The 14,419-nt window shown below is 32.8% G+C and overlaps 1 long non-coding RNA gene across 1 annotated transcript in view; it reads right to left on the minus strand.

Moving 5' to 3' along the window:
* LOC143246345 (uncharacterized) overlaps positions 1-14,419 on the minus strand; it is a 72,345-nt gene that overhangs the window by 51,607 nt on the left and 6,319 nt on the right. Inside the window, exon 2 of the long non-coding RNA XR_013025920.1 lies at positions 5,708-5,825. This is a non-coding gene — a long non-coding RNA (uncharacterized LOC143246345). The remainder of the gene's footprint in view (positions 1-5,707; positions 5,826-14,419) is intronic.

A 14,419-nucleotide genomic window follows, 5' to 3' on the forward strand; every position in this document is an offset into this window, starting at 1 on the left:
GCGAGGTTATTGAAATTAGAGGGCATTACTCATCCAAGTGTAACCTTATATCTGATATGTAAGGTGCTGAAATGATGGCACACGACCGTAACCAAATATCTGACACAATCCTATACTGCTTGACGCCGTTATGACCAAGATTAAATACATCACGTGAGTAGTAGGACCTTCAACAACAAAATAAATAAACATTCGTTTCGTCCTGGCCATCTGGCAACATAACGATGCGTAATAGATGATACGTAGATAAGAACCATCTAAAAATATTTTACTGAGCTATAGGTTGTACTAATCTCAGTTCTGATAGTGCACTAAAGAAAGGGGTTGACGTAACTTTTGGCTATACTTGGTTTCTAAGTGTTCGTCAGGGAGGCGCCAGACGATATCACACCGTATTCAGGTTTCGGGCTCTGGTTTTGGTTATTTAAATTAGTTAACGTTTCTCCAGTAAGTAAAAGTACTCTGCAAACAAAAATTAAATTTACGTTGATGGCTGTTTGGATAATGACTGAGATACGGTAATAAGAAAATTAAACGATACTCTATAGCTTTGTCATAGAGCTAAAAAAAAAGCGAATAAAATAAAGCAGGTCTTAATATTTTTGACATTGCTGGAAATACGGTATGAGCGTTCTAGTTCAAAATGTTCTAGTAATAAGTGAGGTTTAATACAGATGGAAAATTAAGTAGACTGGTACAGTTTTTCGTCAGTCAGTTAGAATTTTGTCTTTAAAGAAACACGAGTTAATACGAACAATAATTTAATATTTTTAATTGCTATGTAAAATTCGGAAATCTCAATATTTGCTCCTTTTTGCGTTAAATATTCCATAACATGTTGAAAAATCTAAATTCGACAAATCTGAATTAGTCAAAATTTTAAAGCGCGGGAGTTACACATTTAAAGGAGTGTAGAGACTGGGCCCGGTATGGCTAGGTGGTTAAGGCACTCGACTCGTAATCCGAGGGTCGCTGGTTCGAATTTCCGTCACAGCAAACATGCTCGCCCTTTCAGCCGTGAGGGCGTAATAATGTGACGATCAATTCCACTATTTTTTGTAAAAGAGTAGTCCAAGGGTTGGCGGGGAATGGTGATAACTAGCTGCTTTCCTCTAGTCTTGCACTACTAAATTAGGGACGGCTAGCGCAGATGGTTCTCGTGTAGCTTTGTGCGAAATTCAAAACAAACCAAACAAGCTGCAAAGACACCACATTACGTGTTCAATTATAAAAGTTGTGAATTCTTTCATGTTCCCAAAACTAAGGATACTTCATTTTTAGTTTTGAAAATGTAAGTTGTTACTGTAATTTTAATTTACGTGTAAAATTATGATTATTTTTAATTTGATTCATGCGTGGACCTAATGTACAATGTGCTCGGACTGTGGATTCAAGAGTCTTTATAGTTCATGTTCCATTGCTAATAAAACGAACTTCGTCCTTTGCACAATCAGACAACAATTACAAAAGAGTGGCGGTGAATGCTGTTGACTGTAATTATCTTTCCTCTTGCTTATCAGTTCAAAATTAGGGATAGCTAAGCGTGGATATCCGTTTAGTACAACTTGTAAATACAAAACAAAATTCCGAATTTAAGATACGAAGTTATTGCATGCCAAACAAATTAAATTGTTCAAATATTGCGATTTCCTTAAACGAATTTATATTATTTTGGTTGAAGTATCTATTTCTAAACTAGTGAAATAGTAGATTTGTTTTAGATGACTATGTTAGCGTGTGTATTTTCAACCCATTTTAGCATAAAAGTATGACCTGTATGCTTTTAGAAATATCCGTTAATTTCAGAGGTTTGTTTTTATTATTTGCTTTTATTTTTCAAGTTTAAAATCGGAGAAGTCAGAGGGATTACCTTTAGAAACAGGACACATGTCGTTAATGAGCAACAAACTTGTTAACTTCAAATATAGAAATGATTGAGAGAGTGGAAATTGGGAAACATCTGTCTGCAAGTTATCAATGCTCCATTAGGTTCAATGTTTTGCTGCATGTGGAGATAAGGAATAATGATATTCTGGTTACAAGTTTCCAAAAAACAAATTTTGAAGGGATATGACAACAATTATCTGTTGTAACTTTGGCAGCAGGGTTATCTGGAGACACTGATCAGACGTGGAAAATATTTAAAGATAATATTTTTAAATATTCAAGGTAAACATATTCCTTATAGAAAGAAAGAGGTAGTTGAAAATAAAATCCAGGTAGGCTCACAAGGACTTTAAGACATAAAATGAAAGAAATTCATTATAAATTTAAGAAGTTTAAATATTTGACTAGCATGACAGGAGATACAGAAGATCAGAAAAAAATGAGAAATTTGATTAGAATGTAAAAAGAAACCTATGAGAAAAGGTTGTCTTAAAATGTAAAAATTAACAGTGGGGATATCTTGTAATACATTAAGGATAAATGAAATGTTAGAATGAGAGTAGGAAATTTGATGGATGATAAAGCAAGGCTAGATTCTGATGATTATGAGGTGACTGGGTTATTAAATTTTGCTTTTTATTTGTTTTTTACTAACGAAGATTTTTCTTTTTTTACATTAATGACATATATGAAGGAATAGTGAATAAATTAATTAAATGTGCTGATGATATCAAGGTCTTGGGTGTTAATAGTTGTGAAAAGGATGCTACTGATTTATAAAAGGATTAAGAAATTTATTAAGTTGGGCAAGTTATTGGCAGATGAGTTTTAATTATAATAAATGTAAAATAATGTACGTGGGTTATGATAATTGAAATTATAAGTGTAATTCGTATGAGAATAACCTTAACTGTGTCAGTGAAAGAAAGGGATCTTGTTGTGATGGTTGGTCAGTCTGTAAAGTCGTCCAAGCAGTGTGCTGGGAGAGCAAATGGGATTTTAGGTTGTATCTAGAAAAAATACTGTTCCATAGCTGCTTTTCGTCTAGTTTATCATTTTAAAATTAGGGACGTCTATGAACATATAACTGTTATGCAGTTTGCGCAAAATTATGAAAGAAGTAAACAAACAGATGTCAGATACAATAATTCATAAAATAATTTAATCATACAGGTTATCCTCAACACCACAGAGCTTAGAGAAACGTATTGTGTGATTCTTACATAGGGATGATATTTATTAGATAGATCGTCAAAGTTTTGTGTAACTGCATTACTCAATACTTCAAAACAGATAGGTGTAATTAGTAGGAAACGTTACGTAATTTGAGTTAAAGGCTTTGTGCTGGTTAACACTTTGTCGTAGCTGATCTTCTTCAACAGTTAGTAGTTAGTTATGTAATAAAACGTATTTTACGCCTTCTAAATATTTGTTATTAATCAAATGAACCTGAAAAACATAAGTAGGATTTCTTCTAGAACGTAATGACTCATTTTTATATATAAATGTGTCTGCATTATGTGTTGAACTTACCCCATTTTTACATAATCCTTCACCTGTATAATATTTTGTACAATATTTAGTTCCTTTATTAACGTTCTAAACTGCGTTCTTAGTATTTGAGTGCAGGTATAACATTGATTAGGCATCAGAAGCCCACCAAACAGACAAACAGAAGACACCAATAATGTAAAAGTGGTTTTAAAGTTATAGATGACTGGCAAGCAGTAGGGCTTTCTTATTATTATTTCTCTTAACTGTGCATATTTTATGTTTCCTCTGACATACGTTGTGTACGTGCCGAGATAATGTCACGAAATTTCCCGTTACTAATCTCGTTTCAAAACTTGGAATGTTTTCGTGTTTGTGTTTGTAAGGTTTTTATGACTGTGGAGGAAAGATTCATACGATGTGATCTGCGAAGCTTTAGTTTATCTTGTTTTGTTGTTATGTTAAGTTTTCCTCTTCTAATTATACGTCAAAAATACTGAAAGAAATTTGAATTAGATGAACCACAGCTTTCGTGGAAATGTCGGTTTCATAAGTGGTGTTAATGTAAAGTGTGAATTTTGGTTTTATGTTATCTTTCGTGTTTTATTTATGCTTCAAAAATACCAAACAAAATTAAAACCGCGGCTTACGAGGAAATATTAGTTTCGTGAGTGATATTAATATAATGAAATATCTTTGGTTTATGTGTTACCCTTCGTCTTTAATTATGCTTTAAAAATACCTAAAAGCAGACAAACCACGGTTTCCGAAGAAATAATGGTTCCATGGTTTGTTCTGAATTTCGCGCAAAGCTACACGAGGGCTATCTGAGCTGGCCGTCCCTAATTTAGCATTGTAAGGCTAGAGGGAAGGCAGCTAGTCATCACCACCCACTGCCAACTCTTGGGCTACTCTTTTACCAACGAATAGTGGGATTGGCCGTCACATTAATATGCTCCCAAAGCTGAAAGGGCGAACGTGTTTGGCGTGACGGGGATTCGAACCCGCGACACTCGGATTACGAATCGGGTGCCTCAACCATCTGGCCATACTGGGCAAAGATTTATTGAATGGTATTACAGTTTCTGTATTAAAGTATGGTTTTACCTTCTCATTAAGAAGTTGAAGTATTATTGTTCTCTTACTCCGTTTCTAGGATTCTAAGTTACTAACTGTAAGGAAAACAACCAGCCAGAATCACCCGCCGCCAAAAGATGAGGTACCCTTGAAAGAGAATGATGTTAGGAGTCGCTAGTGAGGCAATTTTTGACAAATTAGACTACTACTTATTCAACTACAGTAAAATCCACGGTTCGATTCCTTGCGGTGGACAGAGCACGGATAGCCGACTATGTAGCTTTGCACTAAAACAAAGACAACAGCAGAGTGGTTTTACTGTAATAAATTCATAGCCTGTAAATTTGCATTATTACTAACAGCGATAAATTTTGATCACTTCTGGTTTTTTTATTCTCCAGAGGTAATATTGATTCAGTAATGTCTTCTGTAGCCTATACTATTGTAACATATAGCGTATTCTGTTTCAAAATACACAACATGAGTACCTATGAGAAAATTATTCAACACACACACAAATATATATTGATAAAATAGAGAAGTGACTATTTGACAGAGTTTTAGTCCAGCAGACTTATGTGACCATGTATAATGAGTAAATTACTTTAAACTAAAAATTAATTCACATGAAGATTTCTCGTGTTTCATGCAGTGATAATCTGAAGTGACGCAAGGCGAATGATGACTAGTAATAGAACACGTTTAGAGGCCATGAACTGAACTCTACGTCTTTTAAAGTTGGAGCTTGAAGTTATTACGTTTATGACTCACTGCGTGGGTGCAACATCCACAAGCGACAAGATATTAAGCATTATTTATGTATATATAAACTATTTAGAACATTAGAATATTAGCATGCAAATTTGATTCAAATTCCTTGTCAGTATACTTATGGACTGGCAAATTTTATACAATAAATAATTAGAGTTTGCCTTGTATAATAATTTCCGTACTTTCAGACGGAATGTAAAACCAGGTTTTCTATCTCACAATAACTTCTGTTGATTTTTAAAGGAGTTAGAAATCTGGAGATCAACTTAACTTTAAATCCAGCAACGAGCTCCTAAACAACTCACGGAGCAAATGATGGAGTGCAAATTATGAATTATACACATGAAAGAACACTCTACGACTAAAAGATCGTTATTGTAAAGCTGGTACAGATTAAAAGCGGATTTGAAATTAATGAACGTTAATAAACTTCTAGTGATACCTTAAAAACGTGAAATTTGGTTGAAGAAGTTATGCTTACAACTAAAATACCTGTCAAGTCTCTTTGTCTGCAGCTCCAATGGACGTTTGTCTTCAATCTGTTTAAGCGTGTACTCACTTTTTCTACACATGATGGTATGTCACTGCACACAGAAATCCTGAAAAGCAACTAATAATTCTGAAATAAGTCCTGAAATTACTACAGTTTATTACAAATACTTTATTTAATAAAATTCGGGTATTTTTTCTGTTGTACTGTCAGATAAACCAGTTTGTTAATATTTATTATTAAGAGGATTGAAAAAACTGATCAAAATGGCAAAATAGCATACACAAGAAACTAGTCCTAATATGAATATTAGAGTCATTCATTTTTGTAGCAATATGATTTTATATCAACAAAACTTCAAATTTCACTTTTCATTCAAACAAGTATTATTTATAAACTATTCTCCATATTATTAAAGTCATTAAATAGAATGTATCAAAATTGTCTCAGTTATATTACAAAAAGAAGAGGTTGTCGGTGCACAAACTGCACGTGATATTAATTTTTACTCTTTTAAACTTTTTCTGCATATGAGCGTCTAACTCAAGAGCACGTGGTAGCACATTTTTTCCCTTTTTAACCCCTAACAACACTCAATGGTTGCTTTTTAAAATTGATGATGCTAATGCATTTCGTTTATCTGTTTTTACTTACTTAATATCGTTCAATAAGCGTTAATCTACAATATTGCAAAATTGAAGAGAAAACGTTTTTATTAGTTTCAGAATCGTGTACATTTTACACTCTGGAAATGGTGCACTTTGAAAGTTCTTGTCATTTAGCATTTAAAAATAAATGGTTATATAAATCCCCTGGAAAGTCTTCAAAGACCACTTGGGGGGCCTTTATGCAGCCATTATTTAGATTCATAATATAGAGTTTGTTTGTTTTTTGAATTTCGCGCAGGGCTACACGAGGGCTATCTGCGCTAGCCGTCCCTAATTTAGTAGTGTAAGACAAGAGAGAAGGCAGCTAGTCATCAACACTCACTGCCAACTCTTTTACCAACGAATAGTGGGAATGAACGTCACTTATAACGCCCCAACGCTGAAAGAGCAAGCATGTTTGGTGCGACAGGGATTCGAACCCGCGCCCTTCAGGTTACGAGTCGAACGCCTTAACACACCTGGCCATACCAGGCCGGTACCATAATATAGAGACTATACTTGAAATGAATATCAATGTAAAGTTTTCTTTGGCCATATATGTGTGTGTGTTTTGAGGCTATCTGGTAAGTCCACCGAAGGAAATCGAACCCCTGATTTTAGCGTTGTAAATCCGTAGACTTACCGCTGTTCCAGAGAGGAAATTGTCCATATATGAGAATGATTAATCCCGTCATAGTACTTGATGTATCACTACAAAAATATAACCCACTTTTCTTAGAGAAATATTCAGATTTTAGAGTAACGATAATGGTTTCTTAAATAAAGAATTTGAAAACCAATATGTACAACTAATTAGATCTAGAACATCCACTCCAATTTTAAAACAGTCATTGTTTTAGTAAACTGCACACAATAACTACTGCTTATTTGAGTTCTGTCAGCAGTTTTGTCTATAATTATAAAAAAAGATATAGATCTTAGTTTTTCAGTGAATATATCACTAAAGTATGGCGCAAGACATTGTCTAAAGCAACTGATTACTTTTTACTTACCCAGTGTACTGGCTTATGGGACATAACTTCAGTAAGACGTTCCAGTTTGTTTACAATGGAAAATTAAAATCAATTTTCTATTACAAATATAAGAAAGTAGGCTTCCTCTTAAAACACCTTGCTTTCATCACTTTCATGTCAACATGAAACAAAATTTAACATACTTCTTAATTGTCCTTGCTCTTTCAATTTTTTCTGTACTTGGGTAATTTTTTGGTTTGTATTTACATTTCTTAAGGTTATTTTTGCATCCAAATGCAATATCAGTGTTACATAAATCGTAAAAGATGGTCTCGTTGACTCTTGGTGGTTTTAACGATGAAGCTTCCAATGAATTTTTTATAAGATTGAGTCTACTTTACGTTTTCTACGTTTTTAGCTCCCCAGCGGTTCAACAATAAGTTTGCATACGTACATGCTTAAAATTAGGTTTCAGTGTCCATGATGGGCAGAACACAGATAATCCATTGTGTAGCTCTGTACAACCAAACCATCTTTCCTTCTTTAATTACTTTACAGCTACACTAAATGGTAAAAGTTTTATAATCAACTTGAAAACAAAATCATTTGCAAACATTTTACATTTCACTGAGACAGGAAAAATCAAAATTATAAATTTTATTTACTTAAATACGAGTTTAGTGTTTGAACTTCATAACAGAAAATTTTTATTAGTTTATTTGTGTAAACTTTTCACAGATTTCTTTATAAAAGAGTTTAAAACATGATCAAAATACACCCAAAAATGTTTTGTTAAGTTTGTAAACATCTGTATTTATATACACATATATATAATATTGTTACTTTTTATATTGTATTGGCCTTGGGTACTTCATGTTCAGGGTTGCCCAACAATTCTCTCAAAATCTTCCTACTTGTCATTTTCAGCTGTTTTCAGCAATTTTTACCTCAAGAAAATGTGTATGATGTTTAAGAATGAGGATTAGAAAAACATAATTATCGTTTGTTTGTTTTTATAAACTATTATTAGGAATATTTTAGATGTATATGAAATAAAAGTGAATAAACAAAATTATCAATGCAAAACTGTTGAATACACTTATGAAACTGCAAGCAGCAATAACCAAACACAGAAACTCTATGAACAAAGAAAGTATTTTAAATATAAAAAAATAAAAGAAATGTTTCACAAGAAAGTGTCTGAAAGTTCACAACCGAAAATACTACACAGATTATTTTTATTCTAAGAACAAAATAGCACAAGAGTAAAACGGAGATGACATAACGTCATCTGTGTGGTTCTGATATGGTTAATATACTGCTAATGTGGGCCTTGGGGTCAAAACTAACACTTGTACGATTGATCACTATTAAAATAAAGGGTAAATTATTACAATATCTCTAAAAATCTAATTACATATAACATGAAAGTTCATTGTTTTATCTGAATAGCTTCACTTAAAAAAAATTTTCTTTACACTTTCTTCATGAAACTTTTACCCCCCTTTAAGACTAGAGGGAAGACAGCTAGTCATCATCACCCACAACTAACTCTTGGACTACTTTTTTACCAATGCATAGTGAAATTGACCATATATTGTAACTTCCCCACGGCTGAAAGGGCGAAAATGTTTGATGTTACGTGGACCAGAACCAACGACCCTCAGATTACTAGTTGACCATCTGGCCATGCCGGGCCTGCATAGTGGTAAAAGACTGGTCTTGTACTACTCGCCCTGATGATGCCACAATAGTGAAACGTCGTTTCAAATATATTTTTTAAATTACTATCATCGTTATACTGTTAATGTCAAATTTCTTAATTTCCGCTCGATTAGTAACGTCACACAATTTTTCAAAATCTTGAGTGACTATTGCTCCGCAAGACCAATTCGGTTAAACTGTAATAAAGAATAACTTAACACATTTAATAAAAAATGTTTTACTTTGTGTGACAATGTCAGACAGACCCCCCTTCGTCAGACAGTAAGTTCTTTGCTACACAGAAACTAGGCTAGGAGAGGATAGTTCAAGAGTTATAACATACAGATGTTTTAATTACCCATGTTTTACATGGAGCACGTCAACAAAAGTACGATTTGAAAACAACTTTATTGAGCATTTCCTAACATTAAAATGAATTTTTTTTATGGCGTGAACGCCTTTCCTAACTGGTAAAGTATGATTATAATTAATCACAGTTCTCATTAAGCATTATTACTGGGCCTAAAATATTGTTAATACTAAATTCTTTATTCTCTTACTTAAATTTTTTTTAAGAAGTGTATCTAATAGTATTTCAACCATACTCTGCCTTCCATATTCACTGCTAAACAGGCGTTTCACTCAATGCATAAATCATCAGGATGTCAGGGTCATAAGAAACAGTTATAAACGGAACAATATTTATATTAACAATTTGTTAAAACAAAGTCCATTATGGTGCAAACACATTTTCGTACTTGGTAAAGCATGGCTATAACTAATTATATACTTGTTCTATGACATAAAAATTAGGCCTTCTATACATATTTATATGAACAATACATTCTCTATTTAGCTCCTTAAGGTTTTTCAAGAATACCAGGAATGTATATTAGTATTTCAACAACACTGTGTCTGTCATATGCATTGTTGACGATGCGTTTCGCTCATTTCAAAGCTCATCTGGGAAACAAACAAAAAAACAGTAGTGACTGAACATTTGCTTGTAAAACTAATTTGTTACAATAATCAGTATTGTGCAACGATAACACTTCATACCTTTCTTTTGTATTCTGTAAGTCACTGCCCAAAAAGCTTCGTCTTTAGTAACAGGATATTGGACAATAAATAAATTTAAAACAATGTGTTAAAAACACATTTCCAATTAAACTGTTCTTATAAACAATCTAGGCTTATTGGTTTTCTAACATTTCACTGTCTTTCGAAGCAATTCTTAAATATCTTATACTGCGTGTATAAATAAAGTTTTATAGAATTGTTTGCTCTTCATCGTACAGCCTAACTAATAAATTCTGGTATCAAAGAATGTCTTATTAGACAATGATTTCTGGGACGCAAAAGGTGGATCTGCAATCACCTTGTTTTTATAAGAATAAAGTTTATATTTAGACGTGTTATCTTTCGTAATCTCTTAACACTCTGTTCACATGACTCGACCTTGTTTCTCGTTGTCGTGAATTTGTTTCATATTGTTTAATGAGAGTAATAACAAGTGTGAATAATCAAACTAACAGCTGGTGACGTGAATCACTTGATACAGCAGCAGGACGTGTAAAAAAGAGAAGACACTAGCAGATTACAATACGTGCATCATACATTATATAACATACGAGATACAGTAAATATTAAGTTAGCCAGAAAAGCCTGTCAAGATTAAGCAGACCGATGCTAAGAAATATGGTCCCTACTGTTGAGGACGCTCGACTTGGAACCTGATAGCTGTGGGTTCAAATCTCTATCCCTCCCAAGTAATTAAATCTGAATATTCATTGTAACATGTATATTGTACTCCTATAACATTTGGTGGCACTGTTATAAAATAATACGGAATTCTCAATAGGCTCTAGAAATTATTTTAGGCAGGATTAGAGTAAATTTATTTATAGTATTAGCTGTATTTTTGTGCACCAGTAATACCAAATATGAGGTGCACGTATATCTTATCAATTGTAGCAGTCATCAGAATCTCAGCCAGCCTGTCCTCAACTTGAAATTAATTAAAGCACGATTAAAATAAATTAATCTCTGATACTTTGGGCATGGTAAATACATAAATCGAAATGGTTTGACCTCTTGAGTCCAAAACTGTAACTGGATCTCAAATCGGTCAAGTGATGACGTAGCTATGAGCTAAAAGTTTGTACCTGGTAAAAAGCAACAAGAAAAAAATAAACTCAGATCCGTTCTATGAGCAACTATGTCGCAGCTAAAAATATATAAATAAAAAAGAAACATTAGATTTACTGTGTTCAGTGCTGTTGTTTGATAATGTGCGAAACATTACTTAAGGACTTACTTGCCCGACATTGCTTAGGTGGTCATAGCGCTTGATTCGCAATATGAAAGTCTCGGGTTCGAAACTCTCTCCAACCAAACGTGCTCACACTTTCAGCCGTGGGTGTGTTTTAATGTGACGATTGTTTTCACTATTAGTTGGTGAAAGAGTAGCACAAGAGTTGGCCGTGAGTGGTGATGACTAGCTGCCTTCCCTAACAAACAAAAAGTTAGACGTAATTACGTTACTGTAAGTTTTCCGTAGGAGAGCTAGGAATAGTCTATAAACTTCATTCATATACAACATTTTTTTACAATCATTTGGTGAACATTCCATTGACGTTTTTTGTGTGATTTAGTATTACACAAAATAAAAGTTTCGCTTAGCTACTCAAAACGTAACTTTCAAATAAAGAAATCATTAAAATTATTAATTTTTCGATTTTGTCTCTTTTTAACATGTTATTTTGTACCTATCAAAATGCTCTCGCCATAAATACTTACCATATTTTTCTACCTATATCAGTTGTTGAAACTTTCATTGTTACATATCACTAATAACTTTACACCATTAAACAATAATATAATAAAGATCAATAGTTGTTTATTCGTTTCGTAACTACAAAGCTAACACAATGAACTATGTGCGCTCTGCCCGTCGCAGGCATCGAAACCCAAATTTTAAAGCTACAAACTATCAAACTTATCACTGAGTCACCGAAAAGCAAATTAATTTCTCTGATGTAAAAACTGATGTATAAAATATATTAACATAGAAATGCCGGAAGTATCCCACTCTCTACAAACCTTTAAAATTAAGAAAAACAGCTGAAGTTGGATAGAAAAATATATAATTATAAAATAACACTGCTCTTAAATGATATATATTATCTCAATCGAATTTTAGCTGTTTTTTATTTTACAATGTTAATAGATATTGTGAGCTTTAACTAAGAAATAAAAACCTGTAAAATCTGTCAATTGTTTCTGACAGTATTAAAGAATAAGACTTTCTGGGGCTTAACTACAAACAATTGGTTTGTATGTGTGGACTAGAAAATAGTTGAGTAAAATACACCCTGGGAGAATTGTTAAAATATGAAACTACACATGGCCTTAACCACCTGGCCATGTCGGGTCATTTTATATCTGTTAATATAATTTACATATTAACAAGAAACTTTGTGCAATTCCTCATGGAATTTTTAAAGCTTATTTAGTTTGTAGATATAAATATTTGTCAAAAAAACTTTTAAAAGTTAGGCGTCCCTAATTTAGCAATGAAGACTAGAAAGAAGGCAACTAGGCATCACCACCCATAGCCAACGCTTGAGCTACTCTTGAACCAACGAATAGTGGGATTGACCGTCACTTTATAACGTCCCCACGGCTGAAAGAGCGAGCATAAAGCCAGGTGCTTTAACCACCTGGCTATATCTAGCCTTCTCAAGTAACACGAAATATTTCGCTAAATCGTCATTGACGTTGCAATGTTGTTTATGGCTGATTTTGTTTTTCGAAGAACAAATTGCAATGACAGCAATCTGAATGACCGTTATTTAAAAATCTGCCTTAAATCTTTATGTGGTAGGAGGTTCTCAGTCTGAATGTTTCATGTATTGGGAGTAAGGAGGAAGCTTGATGTTGAAAGAACTGAGGCGCTCTTTTAAACATTCGTGGCTCTGTAAAACACATTGCGATGTTTCGAACGTAACAGAATTATATTTTATTATGAATGTTTACATCGAACTCGATTATTTTCCAATTTCACTTAATAATTAGCTATTGCACTTCTGCGAAATATCGTGATACTTTAATACCACGTCTCCAAAAAATATTCTGGTTTCTCCAGTAATATTTCGTCTTTCTTTTCAAAATCGCTTCTTTTGTAAATGAGTTAATTGACGGGAAAAGAATTCATTGATTAGGTAAATGTTTAATGAACATTTCTTCTAAGAAATATGGTCTTAAAAAGTATCTACAGAACTATTAATATTGTGAAGTTATAACAACAGCACTGCTACTTCCAGTACTAAAATCAGTTGTATCACACTAGAGATCCAAAATTTAATTAGTGGACAAGACATATAAATGTAATATACACACTAATTACTCATGACAAGTATCAATAATGTGATTGCATACATTAAAATTACACTTACTGATCTATGTTTTAGCGTCATTGCTTTAAAATTTGTTAACATCACATTATACATTCGTGTAAAATAAGACGCCGTCTTAGCAGCTATGTACACTATGATGAAATATCAACATCTAAATGTTGTTTCTCTCCATCAAATATATTAATCATAATTTGTATAATTTGAATATAGAAAATACGATATTCACAACTCTTATTAAGACGAAAGACCTGAACTTATAGTAACTCTAAGTCAAATAAATAATTACAATTAGCTTGATTACTAAATTTTCTGCTTACACTTTTCATACATCAATTTTGCAAATTAACAGTTTAAAAATATAAATTTTAATTTAGTGTCCTGTTACCGAATAGCCTTGTTGACGGAGTCCCATTACAGATAGTTTTACTTTAGGGGAAGGTTTGAATAGTTGTTCAGTGTATCCTGTTACAGAATACGTTTGTTTTACATTAGAATAATGTTGAATTACTGTCCAACATTGTGTTACTTCTTGTATCTTTGTTTCTATTTATCTGTGACAAAGTTGAATATTAATTTGAAATAAAAATACGCGTGTAAGATAAAAATATATCCAATTACGAGGTAAATGAGTCATAAATAATATAGCTGTGTATAAATTTCACACTGAATACAATAAAATGTCTTGAAAGAATGTATACAATGCAGGTATTTGATAAAAATGTATAATAAAGTAGTCTTGTCTAAAAAAAAGCGTAAATGCAATACACAAAGTGAAACTTCAAACAACAATTCTGTAGAGATTCTAATTGTAAAATTTATTTTATTTTCCAAATAAGTTCATTAACGTGAGTTAACAGTTCCGTTAAAGCTTCTATGCATCAACCTAACTTTGACAATTTGCACTGCTGGAAATAAATGTTTGCTAAAACCTTTATACTTAGTAAAACACATATTACTTAA

The sequence above is a fragment of the Tachypleus tridentatus genome, chromosome 3 (assembly GCF_004210375.1).
Source record: "Tachypleus tridentatus isolate NWPU-2018 chromosome 3, ASM421037v1, whole genome shotgun sequence".
Lineage (NCBI taxonomy): Eukaryota > Metazoa > Arthropoda > Merostomata > Xiphosura > Limulidae > Tachypleus > Tachypleus tridentatus.